Genomic DNA, 14,235 nt, shown 5'->3' with positions numbered 1-14,235 from the left:
TCCATTCCCAGTTTCATGGCGGTCAACCCCTACCCCTAAAGGACCTAAAACCAAACTGAAGCTCAACATTTGTCAACTGCATCAGCAAGGCTATGGCTACAATAATTCGATCCTTCAGGTAGCCACTCGGCCACTTGGGCTTGGGGCTGACCGCATTCAGTTGGTTGTTGGCAGTTGGAGGCTCAAAACAGGCCGGCCGGCAGTTCTTGGTCCTGGCTCCTGGCTTCTGGCTCCTGCTGCTGCCATTAGCAATATACACCCGCACGGTGGGTGGTTGCCCCCTGCCACCCATCTCTTGGCCCTCTCGCAGACTTACCCCCTTTGGGCAGTTAGCCAGGCTTTTGTTTTTGTGTACTTGCGAGAGTCCTTCTGAGAGATTGAGAGAAATGTGGGAAGAGGACCTGCGCACTAGGTGTTTCATTTTCAGATTGTTCTTCTAGGTTTTAGCCTACAGGAATGTTGTGAGTTTTTGAATTCAAAAGTGTTTTCGTATTGAAGTTTAACCTTCAATAAAAATTATATTTATGAAATAATTTATTAATATGTAGTTGATTCATATATTTAATGAAATATTGGCTGAGGTTCGCCTTTAATATTGTATTTATTTTAAGAAAACCTTTAAAATGTTTGAATTTTAATTCGAATCGGAATGGTTGGGAAACTGGAACTGGTTGTGAAATAGGATATTCCAGACCGGCGCACAGCTGACTGCTCTCTCCATTTCGCTGGGGCTTTCTCTGCTTTTCTCTGCCTGCGATTTTGCAAAACAAAACGCTGCTGGCCGCTTGGAAAAGTCGGAAGAAATGTCAGTTAGTAAGTGGAAATCACCGGAAAAACTACACATCGCGGCAGATAGGGCGGCAGAAAAGCGCTAATATACCGCAAACAGGCTATTACCAAGAGCGGAATGCTGATAATAATAACAATAACAAAAGCTCATCCCGCAAACACATAATATAAAAACACAAAAAATAAGCGAAAAAAACAAAAACTAAAAACAAACAAAATCGCGCGTTTAATTAACGAACAACGACGTTGGCAGCGCAGTCGACGTCGAAGTCGCCATCGCCATCGCGTGGCGGGTGCTTGGGTGTGTGGGTGTTTATGTGTGACAGTGACAGTGTGTGTGCCTGTGCCTGTGTCTGTGTGCGGCGGATATAAAACTGCAATTGATTGCAATTTCGGCGGCATTTGCAAGTCGGCAAGCCGGCGAAGAACACAAAACCAAGAAATCAATAACAAAACAAAAAGCTGAATATAAAAAACATCAACAAAAAAAAGCAACAACAACACACTAACAACGAAATCAACAGCAACAAAATAAAAGAAAAAAACAACAAAATAGCCAAAACGGTAAAGCGACAAAAAGCTTCCCCCATGTGTGTATCCCCAAACAAAAAAAAAAAACACAAAAATCCCCACAAAAAAATAAAACCATAAAATAGTAGAAAAAGAATAAAACTTCCATTTGTGTGAGCGCAGCTGTTGATGAAAGTGAAGGAAAATCATTCACATTTTCTGGGGGAAAATGCGAAAAATAACAACAGCAAAATACACTCGCACAACACACTCACACACACAGCTGCAACACAAAAGAGAGCACAGAGAGCTGAAAACTCAGACGACGTCAAGTTTTTTTTGTTGTTTGCTTTTTATTTTCTTTAGTGTTTTGTTTTTATTTTTTACACAGAAAGAAAATTGCTTATTGCTTAGGTTTTTCACTTAAAAAGCTCTTTATAGTATAATTTGAATTTCTTATAAATTTTTCATAAAAATAAGCTTTAGTTCATTATATTTGTCTTCCCGAAAAGGGATCTAAAAAGTACACATTTTAAAGATACATATTTCAACAAAGGTTTTTTTGGAAGTAGGTTCTAATAAAATTTGCTAATATTTTCATTTAAATTAAACATAAACTGTATGTTCATTTAACTTAATGGTTTAATCCTTTCAAAGAACTAAGATTTCTTAAAACTAGCCATTTCCTAGACCTTCAAAAAAGTATTGTATAGAAGTTGTTTAAAGTTGTAGCCTTAATTTTTAAGCTTTACAGTAACTTGTTCTAAACTGTAAAAAATAATGTTTTATCTCCTTTCATTATTATTTAAAAATTATATATATTTCACTAAGTAACATTTATTTTCCGAGTGCATATTTAGTAGACGAGTTTACAAGCCCAGACATCGCTGTTGCTTTTACTGTTGTGTTTCTGATGTGCGAGTATCTCTTAGATAGCTAGCTGCAAAAAGTATCTAGATACTTTTTGCCAGTACTTCTCTGCCGGTTTTTTGCCGGCTGACTGTTCATTGAGTCGCCCCCTTGAAGTTGAACCGAAACGCTCCCAGCTTTAATGCCACAAATTTAAAAACTAAAAGCATTTCAGCCGCTTCAAAATATATATTTATTTATTTCTTGCCACTCGTCGCATGTTGGCCGGTAGTCAAAGTAACACTCAACTTGCAACTTCTGTCTGCGCTCTCTAATTGAGTTAGTCTGGCGTTTGAATGGGAGAAGCAAAATACACGCATCGTTCTGGCCCAGGGGGCGGAATCGCATTAGCAGGAAAATGCAGGGGGGGATACGCTATATAAGGCGGGTGGAAAACCCGAGGCGGTGTCCAGGGGGGTAGAGCTCAACCCGTGTGTTAAATTATGCAAAATGTTCAGGGAATTCCTCTGGAATAAGTGCGGAAATGTTTGAATTCTTTGTCAAGCAACAAAATATTTATATCTCTGGTTGTTTCAAAATAAACGTGTATATATCACATGAATTCTTAAAAGTCAACTCATCAGAACGAAGTAAATCCCTATTAAAAAATCAGTCCAATTAATTCAATTTTCCATCAAATATGAAAGGATTTAGTATCCATTTAACAGGAAATTTAATTAAACGAAACATTTATTTTGTCTTTTTAAAAAAATAAATGCAAATTATTTTTAAACTATTCCAAATTCCAACTGGTATTTGCATTCATACTCATATTTTTTCGGGAATCTACAATACAATAACACTTAAAACAAGTTTTTATCAACGTTTTTACCCCAGCCACGTACGGACATTTTTTGTCGGCCATTTTAAAGGGTTAACACACGGTTTACGAGTGCCAAACTTTTTCCACGTTTGGTCCTTTTATTTCTGGGAAAATGTTTGGCATTTTTTGTATTAAATTGTCAGTGAAACGAGCGTCGGACCATTCCGTGGGGCATGGCAACAATTCAAAACGTGAACTGCCACTAAAACATGCCAAAAATCTGCGCATTTAAAATATTTGCCCCAGAGCCCATTGAAAGTCAGCCAACCGAGGGCCACAAGGAAGCGGAAGTGCCAGTCGGGGGAGGCTGGAAGGTGAAATCCTGGCATTTGTCTGCGATTTGATTTAGTTGTTGTTGTTCCTGCCGGACGGGTTACACCTTTCTCCCCCATCCTCACACCTGACGAAGCTATTTTTTCGGTGTTCATCTGAATTTTTATTGCTCCTAGACCGTCCCTTTGTTTGGTAGTTGTTTTTAATTGCTATTTACGCCACTTGATCGCCAATAACTAATTTCAAATATGTTCTCTAGGTTCGTCGAGTCAAATGTGAATGTAATTTGAAGAATTCCCATTCAGCGATCCGATGTAGCCAGTCCGAAGTAATAAAAATATACGAAAATGCAACCATTCCGTTCCGTGCCGTGCTAATGCAAAAAGTATACGATTCCAAAGCGATAAATATTTAAATATTTAACTGAAAGTGGAGTAACAATTTTACAAATATCTAATCTTGATAATAAGAGTCTTAAAGTGGAGAGAATCTAAGGACATTTTCTACAGGTATGTGGCGTTAATTATATTTTTTATAATCACATTTGTGAAGAAAAGAACAGTCTGTTAAATGAACCTATATTGGAAAATGATTCAAAATCTTATTAAGGATCATATTTTTGCACACATGTGGAATCCTGGAGCTTGCCGGCAAATGCCCTTCGCCCAACTTTGCTTCACAGCTCCATGTTATTATTTTCATATGTTGATTGCCTTTAGCTCTTCCCGGACTTCTGTTTATCGACTTCAATTTGCTCTCAAACACCGGGCCCCAAAACTCAATTGGAAGCCGGGGAAAACAGGGAAATGGACTCAACCTAGAGAGACAGAGGGGCAGGAAGAGAGAAGCCTAGACGATTGAGGGCAGGGAATCGGTAGAAGCAGAGCATAATCCAGAAAACACCATTCAAGGGCAACTTTCACCAGCTTGCCTGGATGGAGAGATGGATGGATGCCGGAGGGGAGACGGCCTAGAAGGGGGGTGGGGAGGTGAGAGGTCAAACCACCCAACCACCCGGTGGCAACTGCCCATCCATCGCTTAACATTTTCGTCTGCCATTTTCATTTCGACCATCAGTTGGGAAAAGGAAAACTCTGCCGCAGTGGTCGGCCGCATTGGCAGTTTCGGGTCTCCACAGACATCGGACATACATCACAAGCCCAAGTTCAAATTTCCTACTTCCTCTGTGCCACCTCACACCCTCTTCTGCTTTTGGCTCCTGATCCTGCATGGACCTTCGTCCTGTGCCTTTTTTATGAGTGGAAAAATTGTTGTTATTTTTGCCGAGTTTTCCTTCCAAAAAATCCAAAATGGGGGAAAACCTACCAAAAAAAAAAAGGTAATGCAGGAAAAAAGTGAGAATCCTTAACATCAGGCACTAAACAAATTATATCTGAAGAATATTTAAAATTAAAAATAAAGCTATATTTTTATTTTTAAAAATATTTTCTATAAATTCTTCTATTCTTAAACTTTAGAACCATTTTTTCCAAAAATGTTGCAGGAATCTTTGGTGTTCAGTTTCATTTTTATAAAAATTTAATTAAAAAGGTATTTGATTTTAAAACTAATCATTCGACCAGTGTAAGCGGAAAATAAAGAAAGAAAATTTTTGAAAATGCCTGCCAGAAGATGAAGAAACAAAATACAGAGGCAAGGACATGGAGTGAAAACAGTTGCCGCCACTGCTGCCATTGTCTGTCGTTTTTCGTCCTTCGTCCTTCCTTTTGTCGTTCTGTCGCAGTCGCACCTTCTTGGCCCACACCCGCCATCCTGGCATTCGAACCACCCCCAAAAAGCAAGGCGGCATCCATCCAAGTCCGTCGACCCGGACTCCTGGGTTCCATGGGTTCCATGGGTCCCTGCGTTTCTTCGCTCCTGAATTCCCACATAACGATGCAGCATAGAACCATAGCATAGGAACCAGGCTGCTGCTGGCTGAGAGGCAGGCGGCATTTTCAACAATTTCCACATTTTATCTAACCACCCCCAAAGTGTCGACTGTAGAATATATACGTGTGTATGGATAAAAAAAGGGAAAATCCTGCGGGGGAGAACCAACAACAGAGAGCGTCGCGCGGTAAAGAGCGAGTCCTAGAGAATCCAAAACAGAAACGGGGGGGAAAGCGGGGATCTGGTAGACAAAGAGACAGAGAGAGAAAGAGAGAAAGGAAAAAGAGCGTCTAGTCTGCAGGACTTTGCTCTAGTTGTTGTTATTGTTGTTATTTACCATAACCTTGGTAAAAGGGGTAAAGCAACATTGTTATGATATTCCAAAAAAGTTCTTATCAAAAATACATTTTTCTTCTTTTAAAAACATGAAACGCCATTTTTACCATCATATTTCTCCAAAAAGTAGACTATAAAAGATTGCATTTTCAAATTTCTTCAAACTATGCATTTTTAAACGAAATATCATGTCACATATCATTTATATTTGATTGGAAATAAAATAAAAATATGTCTTTTATCATTTTGATGAAAAACTAACAAAAACAATCCTCTTAAAAATCATCCCAAGCCGCATTTGATTAAAATTTACCCAAAGGATCACAGAGCCTGCTCACCTGAAGCATTTCAACTTATTTTGTTTTTTTTTGGCCAACAAACTTTTCAACTTTTTTTCCTGAACTCAACTTTTGTTTGTTAGTTTTTCTTTTTCCTGTTGGGATGTTTCTTGATTTTTCCTCATTTTTGCACCTAGACAAATCACACAACCTGACACGAGCCACATAAAGAAAAGAAGAAAACAATTCCAAAACGTGTTTAACATTTTCATCTTCATTTCGCATTTTAAACAATTTTTCTTTTCCTCAACTTGGGTCTCCGAAGATTTTCTAACCCTTACAATTGGTATACGAATATGGCGGGGGGCTGTGGAGCGGTGAGCGGCGAAAGAAGTTTGAAAAGGAAAAAAGAGAAAATTGTTTTTCTTTTTTGCTTTAATTTCGGCAATTTTTCTTGTGCCAGAAGAAAAATCGAGTTGTCGTTTGAGGGGTTCCGGCTTGCGTTGGGTTTTCCGGCCAAAAAAAAAACCCCCCGCATTGAAAATTGGGGGTTGCTTTTCCTGCTTTCTTTTTGGGTTTTCCTTTTTGTACTAGCTGGTAGTGGAGTGTTGGGGTATATTGTATTCTACGATATGTTTTAAAAGTATTATTTTATAAGGAAAATTAAGAAGATTTTAATAAGAAACAAAAGAACTATCCATAAGCTTCCGAAATCTTTATTGAGAGTCATAAATAAGCCTTGAGGTATGCAACAAAATATTTTCAGTACTGGGTATCTTGTAGTCTCTTTTATAAACCGTATTTCTTAACTGTTGTTGGTGCTACTGCTTTTTGCCGTTGTACTCTCCACTTTTGTTGTATGTTTATGCGCTACGCGTTTTTCCTAAGATTGACTTTGACATTAGCCCCACAAAATACGCACACAAACGCATTTTACAAACACACGCACACCAGCACACACACACGCATAGCTTTCGACACGCTTGGGTGTTGTTGTTGTTGTTGCTTGGGTTGTCCGCCATGTTGTTTTATTTTAGCACATTTACGTCATAATGGCATTTCCTTCCGCTACTTTTTCCCTTTTGGGTCCCCGCTCGGGTCTCCTTTGACTTTTCCTCGTGTTGCTGTAATTTTCATTGTGTCTGCTTTAGAAATTTATCTTAGTCCTTGCTCCTGGTCCCTGGTTGCCTTAAATTTTCGCCTCATCTCGAGGTCCTTTCACTGCCTTTATCGTTCCTTTCCCGCCATTGTTGTTGTTGTTGTTGTAAATGCCCTGCTTTATTGTGGCCATTCGCATTCTATTTTCCTGTTTCTTCCACTATATTTCCGTTTTTTTCTGTCTGTTTAGCTGTTTATTTAATTTGATTTCATTTTGATTTTTATTAGTTTCATGCGTTGGCCTAGTTCTGGTATTTTTTGTCTATTTTTGGAGGGATTTATTTCCGTGGCGGCGGCATTGGCGACATTTCCTTTTGTCTGCCCAGAAGGGACAAATATTTGAGGAAAAGTTAACACACTTGCTGGCAATATTTACTATTTTCACTGAGGAAAAATATCCATATGAAATAGAGGGTTTTGAATATAAATATTGTAAGGTATTGAGGGTTTCTCTATAGTCTTCTCAATAACTTCTAAAGGACCTTCGTAAGGAATTACTTATTTTATCATTAAATTATATTATTTTCCCCCAGTACCATTAGATGTAATTTAAGTTTCAGGCCTCCATCCCTCAATCTGTCCTGGCGTCCAGCCTTCCACCTATCCAGTCATCCATCTAGCCATTCGCTCATCCAACCCCTGCCGGGCCCCGTTGGCTGGCAGACCACAGAATTGACAGGGCATTGACAATGATTGATTACCTAGCCGAAAGTGGAAACTGTTTTTAGGGCTAACCAACAGTTAGTGTTGCCACCAACCAACCACCCACTGCCCTCCACCTGCCCAGCCACACACAGGAACACACGCACACACAATTCTACGCACTGAACCTGCCTCCTCGTTCGCTTATTTCGCTTATCACACATCCCCGCCCACTTGGAAAAAAAAATGATTTCATTATCTTTTTGTCCGTTGGCTTTTCCCTCGATTTTCTCCAGCCCCCCACCCCCTATCCAAAGTTAATTGTAATTACACGTAGATAGTCGCACGATTAGATTCAATTTGTGGGACCCGCTTATCTCGAGCTTTAGCTTTTCGTTCCCTACCCGAGACTGAGGTAATCTGATTCGTTTTTGTGTACAATAGGAATTTAGTTTTTTGGTGATTTTGTAATTTCAGATGTACACTAAATTAAAGACAATTAAGGGCGACATAACGCGACTTGACTGCAGGTTCTGATAACTAGCACAGAAAAGTACGAGTTGGGCAAGAAAGGCATCGGCATCGGAATCGGTGGTCGAGATTTATGAAGAGGCACTCGTTGAATTGTGCCATAGAACTCACTCGGTTGACAGTTGGTTGAGATTTACGATGACGGCGATGGCCGCTCGGGATGTGAAATGGGAAAGAGAGTGGCTTCCCGAGAATAGCTCAATCCCCAGCGATAGTGTGGCAATCCTCGCCGAACGTGAAAACTGTTCAAACGTATATTTATTGCCAGTAATTTAAGGGGTTAATAATGGTTAAAAAGTGAGAATTATATATTTCAATTTCATAAGAACAGTTTTACTTGGTTAATATCTTTTATTGATCTCAAAAAACCTAAAATAGAACCAGGCAATTTCTTGAGAATATAAGTTTTATAGATTACCATAATTAATCAGCAATATCCCTGTAATTACCTCCCACACTTTTCCCCAACAAGTCATATATTTTTTTAGGAAACACCAATCTTTATGGATTTGTGGCTCCAAAACAAAGATAAACATCCCCCTTAGGAGTAGGACCTCCTTGAACAGCACAATTATTTGACGCTGATCCCCTCATTATGCACCCCTAAAAAAAGTATCCCCATAATTGCATAGTCCTACATCTGACACCCATCTGGGCGTTAAGAAACCCTCGTCAAGCCGACGTGTGAACCCCATACCCTTCCTTCCCCTTCGAAAAACCGAAACAATTTCAGAGTTGACAGTCTTTATTAATTAATTAAGCGGATGTAGGAGTAAAAGTGTCTTCGCGTTGGCTCCTTTCTCAGCTCGGATGCTGTAAGTAATTAAATTAAAATGCTAGCATGTGTTTTTTTCGGTTTCGATCGGTTTCAGTTTTCGGTTTTTGTCTTCCTCGAGTCTGAAGGCTTGAGTCTGAGACTGGGGGCTTCCAGCATTCAGTATTCAGCATCCTGGATCCAGCTGGAATCCCCGGGGGATTTACCCGCAGACGGTTGACAAAAGCGCTGACAGTTCCGTCAGAGGAGTTCGGTTGACAACGGCATTTAATCAATCAATTTTGAACGGTAATCAAGCGGGCAGCTTAAACTAAAGTAGGGGATGGTCCAAAGACCAAGGACCAGGGATCCCACGGGCAGCTCTAGGGAGCTGTAGCTGTCTTTGATTGATTGGTTCTGGCCCGGCTCAATGGATCACGCGTGCACTTCTCGCCCAAGTTTAATTTTCAAATTATAAATATGTAGGAAGCCCCGGAGAGCTGGGCGGAATAAAATAGGACGAGATGGGCAAAAACATCTGGCGATTGAAGAAGTAATTAAGTGATTAGCATTGCCTCGCTTTTAGTTTAATTAATTTTAGTGTTTTTTTTCCTCCGCTGATGGATGAGGGGATTTCAGCAATCAATGGTGGAAGCTTATCAAGCTGGAATGATGGATCGGATAATCTATGAAAAATAAATAGTTGAGATTTGCGATTCCAGGAAAAGCAAATAAATTATATGGACTTTTTGGATGGGATATCCGGATCTCTGCCTATATTTGCATGAAATTAATATTCTTTTAATGACACTAACTATGTGAAATATATTAAGTAGTCTCGGTTTTTGCGTAAAATCCGTTAAACGTCTGATAATGAAAGCCGAGAAAAGCTTCTGTTTAATAAATTCTTAATGTTAAGCATTCCTTATTTGTGTTGAGAAGTGGACTTAAGCCTTTTTTTGTTGTCAATAATCAAAGCGAAATAATTAAATGCAAAATACCAAACGAATGCCCCATAATTTCTGAATAGCATCCCATTTGCATACCCAAAAACCTGTAGAAAACTAAGCCAAAAAGCCAAGAAACCACAACAGAAAATGCTATAATGAAACGAATTCATTTCGTTGGCACCTTTTCAGATTCGGAGGCAATAAAAATACCAAATAGATAATTAATAATGGCCCACAAATAATGGCAATAAAAATTAATAAGCATTAATTTGAGTTATGAAATTTCTGGTGGCAGTGGCAGCGGCAGTGGCAGTATAGCAGTAGCACTGGCAGTCTTCGTATCAGTCCTAGAAAACCGAAAAACTTTGCCGCATAAATTTTGATAACCTTTTTGTGATATAAAGCCCGTGTAACAAATCAGTGTAACTGCAGTTGGGTAATTATTATTTATATTTGTTTTTGTTTCCATTCCCTGGCAGGTGGGTGCCAGGTGAGAAGAACTTTTTGGGGCTGCCAACTATTTTGCTTATCTATTTGTTACCGTTTGGCAAAAAAGTTTTCATGGAAACAATATAGACACAACAATTTTTACAGCGTCACCGAGGTAGTCGTCGGCATTTTTCCCTTTGATAGCTGGAAACTTGATTGGAATTTCGCTGCCACCAGCAGCAGACAGAAAACAAATACAAAAACAGTATCAAAACCAAAACCAAAGACAAAAAGCTGAAATAAAAAACCAAATTGGCGCTTGAAGATCAAAAAGGTGCCGCCGGTGAGTGTTAGACGACAAATAGACGGCAATCGTGAGGGCTCCCCTTATTATTTATGCAGATGTTTTTTCTTGCATAACCCTCCCCGATTTGATAGCTCTTTAAACTGTTTTGATCGCTCTTTATCATCATCATCATCAGCAGCCAGCTCTGGTCATTAAAATATTCCCCCCAAACACCAAACAAAAAAAGTAAATAAAAAAAAGTTAATCAAGAAGCGTGAAGCGAATTATTCAAAAATTGTGTGACAAAATTCGCTTTTGTAGCAAATGTGCAACGGGTGTTGGGAATTTGTTTTATGGCCCACTATTTGTCTCCGTTTCAGATTGATATTCATAATTAACGCCAACAGCTGCCGGTTTCGAGCCCCCGGAAAGAAAGTTTAATTAGGGAAAACATAAAATACTCCATTTTCATGAGGAATGTAAGGCAGTTTCTCAAAGAAAAATTCTTAAATAATTCCAATTTTTTCTCTCAAATATTTCAGCCAAAAATGTGGGCAGGAAGTCGGCTTTAAAATAAAACAATAATATAGTGAAAAAATGTTGTTTATAAAAACAACATTAGTTATATCTGATATGTGCAATTAGCTTTATAAAAAAGACAATAATATAAATGACAGAATTATGTAAATGTGAAGAGAAAAGCCATTGTAAAGAGAGCATAAAATGATAAAACAATATTATATAATTAAAGCAAAAAAGCTGTAGACATTAAATGGCAAAATATAAGCTATTTTGCACAGATTTCAGTCACAAATAAATCTCATGTGATGTCTCACTTTAAGACCTTCTTTTTTCGAAAGCTGACATTTCAAAACCCATCCCTACCAAGTTTTCATACATAGAAACCGTCTGGTCGTCTGTCCGCAACCGTAATACAATTTCCCTTTTGGCAGAGGGCCTGGCCAAAAAGCAGAAGGGCCAACAATATGAAGTAGCAACGTTGACAGCCCGTTGAACACCGAACTCGGCACAGAAGGCACTCACTAACGCCAACTCTTTTTGGCCAGGCCAAGTAGCAGGCTTTTGCTATTTCATTTTCCAAAAAAAAAAAATAAAAATTTAAGAGAAAGCATAAAAGGGGAAAATCGCAGAGGGAAAATGCAGTTGGAGTCCGGAGTTTGTATGTTACGTTCGTTCTGGGGGCGACACTTGCTGCCGAATTATTGCAATAGTCAGAGGTTGCCATGTCGCCCCACCATGTGTGTGGCACTGTGCCTGTGTTTGTGGGGGGCCAATTCCCCCTTTTTCGGCGGGGCACCATCATCAACGTTATTGCCACAAAATGTCGCGCCGCAGTTGTTTCTTCATGGAGAGAGTGTTGCTACTCCTTTGGTGCTGCTACGTTAGTTGTCGCACTTCATTTAAAACTTCATTACATGACGCCACCATCATCGCTTTGTATTTGTACACTTTCAATGGGGTATGACAATTTTTGTGATGGTCCTAAGAATATTAAAAGAAAAATATACAATTTTACTATCATAAAATCATGGATAAAAGCCTGCTTAAAATTTTATATTAAATTTATCATTGAAACTACAAAGTTATATTTCTATAAAAACATTCATTAGAAATACTTTGAACCAACCGAGATCAAGTCTAGTTTGTTTGATTATTTCATAAACTCAAGATCTTCAAGCCTTCTTTGTTTTTACTTCTAGAGTACCTCCATTTTGGACACTTTTTTCACACATTTTCCACTTTTCCGTATGTGTTTTAGCAGCCGTTGCCAAGTTGCCAGAAAAAAACCAGTTGAAATCCAAAGCGTATTGTCTCCTTGCGTTACTGCCTGCATAATTGAAAAATTATTTTTATGGAAATTTCACTCACAGTGAAAAACAGACAGACAAACCGAAACTCACAAACTGGAAACTTTAAAATTTAATAAACTTTTTTACGCACCATTTATAAAATTGCAACAGCACGCCAACAAAAATATATGGAGAAAATCAACCGCGAAACATCAAAAGTCAATTTGTGTGTATTTTAAAAACTTTTAATGCACGCACAACAGGCAACAAAATGGTGAAAGGTTGGGGCAAATGATATTGCAGGACATAAATGTGGCAATTTTACGCTTTTGCGGCGTTAAATTTTAATAACGGGGCAATTCTGGTAACGAACCAGAAATTGCAGGCCATGACTATCTGGGGTTTACACGCTGAGTTTATTTTGAGTTTATAGTTGAAAAGTTTTGTGTTTCAAGATTATATTTGGGATCTTGAAAAATAGTACATAGAAACTATAAAAAATAAGTACTATTAAGCTTATTTCGGTGTTCTATTACTTTACTTTCAAAATAATATATTTATTGTAAGGTATAATTGTTTACTAAACTTCTGATTAAAAAATATTTTAGTAAATAGACATTAAAATAAATTAAGTTTTATTCAACTTATTGAATTCATAAAAAATGTCAACATAAAAACCATTTTTCTGGATGTCAAAGCTTCAGTCTGTCCATCATTTTGGCCAATATTTAGTGCGTCCGTCAGTGCCGTGGGCGATGGTACCAACCGACCAGGTAAATAGTTGTGCGGTTGGTTGTTGGTTTTTTGGCCAATTATGAAAATGACAGCCCTGTCTGGCATCATTTGGTGCGGCTCCTAATGTGATTAGCATAACAGCCAATAGAAGCGACAGCAGCCGCCTAAATTAGTTTGATTAACAGGCCCTTAATATGCAAAAATATGTTTTCTCCATTTTCAAGTGGCCTGTCATTGAAGCACTTGAGCTTATACAGCGACAGCGATGGCAAAATGCAAATTTAATAAAAACAATAACAATGTGTAATTAAAGACACGTCAAAAAGTTTTTACAAGTGTCAGAAATTCGGAGAGAAATTAATTTGAAAATTGTGGGAAAAATGTATCGAGTATTTGAAGTATGTCCATAAATTATGAAAGAAAGATTTTATTCAATTTGTTTGCCAAACTGTAGGATATTGAGGGAAAAATATATCAAGTGTCCTTGATATTTTTGTTTAATTTTAAAGATTTTTATCGGCCTTAAGGTTCTTCAATAGTTTCAGCTGGGCTTTACTTTTCCCATTTATCCTCAGTCCTCACTTAATCTCAAGGACTTCCCACTCCATTGCCTCCATGTCCACGTCCACGTCCATCCATCTCAGAAACAACGATGCGGGAGACACATTTACAGCTTGAAGTGTTTCCTTCGGCAAGTGGCGTGACCAAACGCGGAGCAAGTGGGTCATCAGCGCCAAAATAGTTGGCCACTCGACTCATTCATCTCATTTGTCATTAGGATCGTTTGCCACTTGCCACAGTTTGCACATTTGATTGCAGTGCGGTGTTTATATTTGGGCAATTTCTGCAACTAGTTTGTTGGTTTTTGGCGTTTTTTAATTTCCTTTTTATTTTTTGCTTAATATACCCGACCATGTTCTGACCAAGTTGGTCAACTGGTTTTTATGGCGGCACTCGTCACACCTAAACCGAAAATGAGAAAATAGAGTCATTTATTTGGCGGTTGCCTGGAAAATTTAATTGAACCGAAAGCCACACCATGTGGTGTGGGCACATTTCAACAGCTTTGGCTTAATTATAAGCCCGAAAGCAACGACACTCGAGATCTCTCCTTCGGAGACTTTGATT

At 38.6% G+C, this 14,235-nt stretch overlaps 1 protein-coding gene across 1 annotated transcript in view; it reads left to right on the top strand.

Annotated features, from left to right (window-relative positions):
- Positions 1 to 783: 783 nt before the first annotated feature.
- Positions 784 to 14,235, top strand: part of LOC6493644 (frizzled-2) — an 89,470-nt gene continuing 76,018 nt past the window's right edge. Inside the window, exons 1-2 of the mRNA XM_044715139.1 lie at positions 784 to 1,353; positions 3,564 to 3,813. The gene's annotated coding sequence lies outside the window, so the exon portion shown is untranslated. The remainder of the gene's footprint in view (positions 1,354 to 3,563; positions 3,814 to 14,235) is intronic.

The sequence above is a fragment of the Drosophila ananassae genome, chromosome 2R (genome assembly GCF_017639315.1).
Source record: "Drosophila ananassae strain 14024-0371.13 chromosome 2R, ASM1763931v2, whole genome shotgun sequence".
Classification (NCBI taxonomy): Eukaryota; Metazoa; Arthropoda; class Insecta; order Diptera; family Drosophilidae; genus Drosophila; species Drosophila ananassae.
Note: the sequence above shows the minus strand (reverse complement) of the source record. Positions and strands in the feature narration are given on the sequence as shown.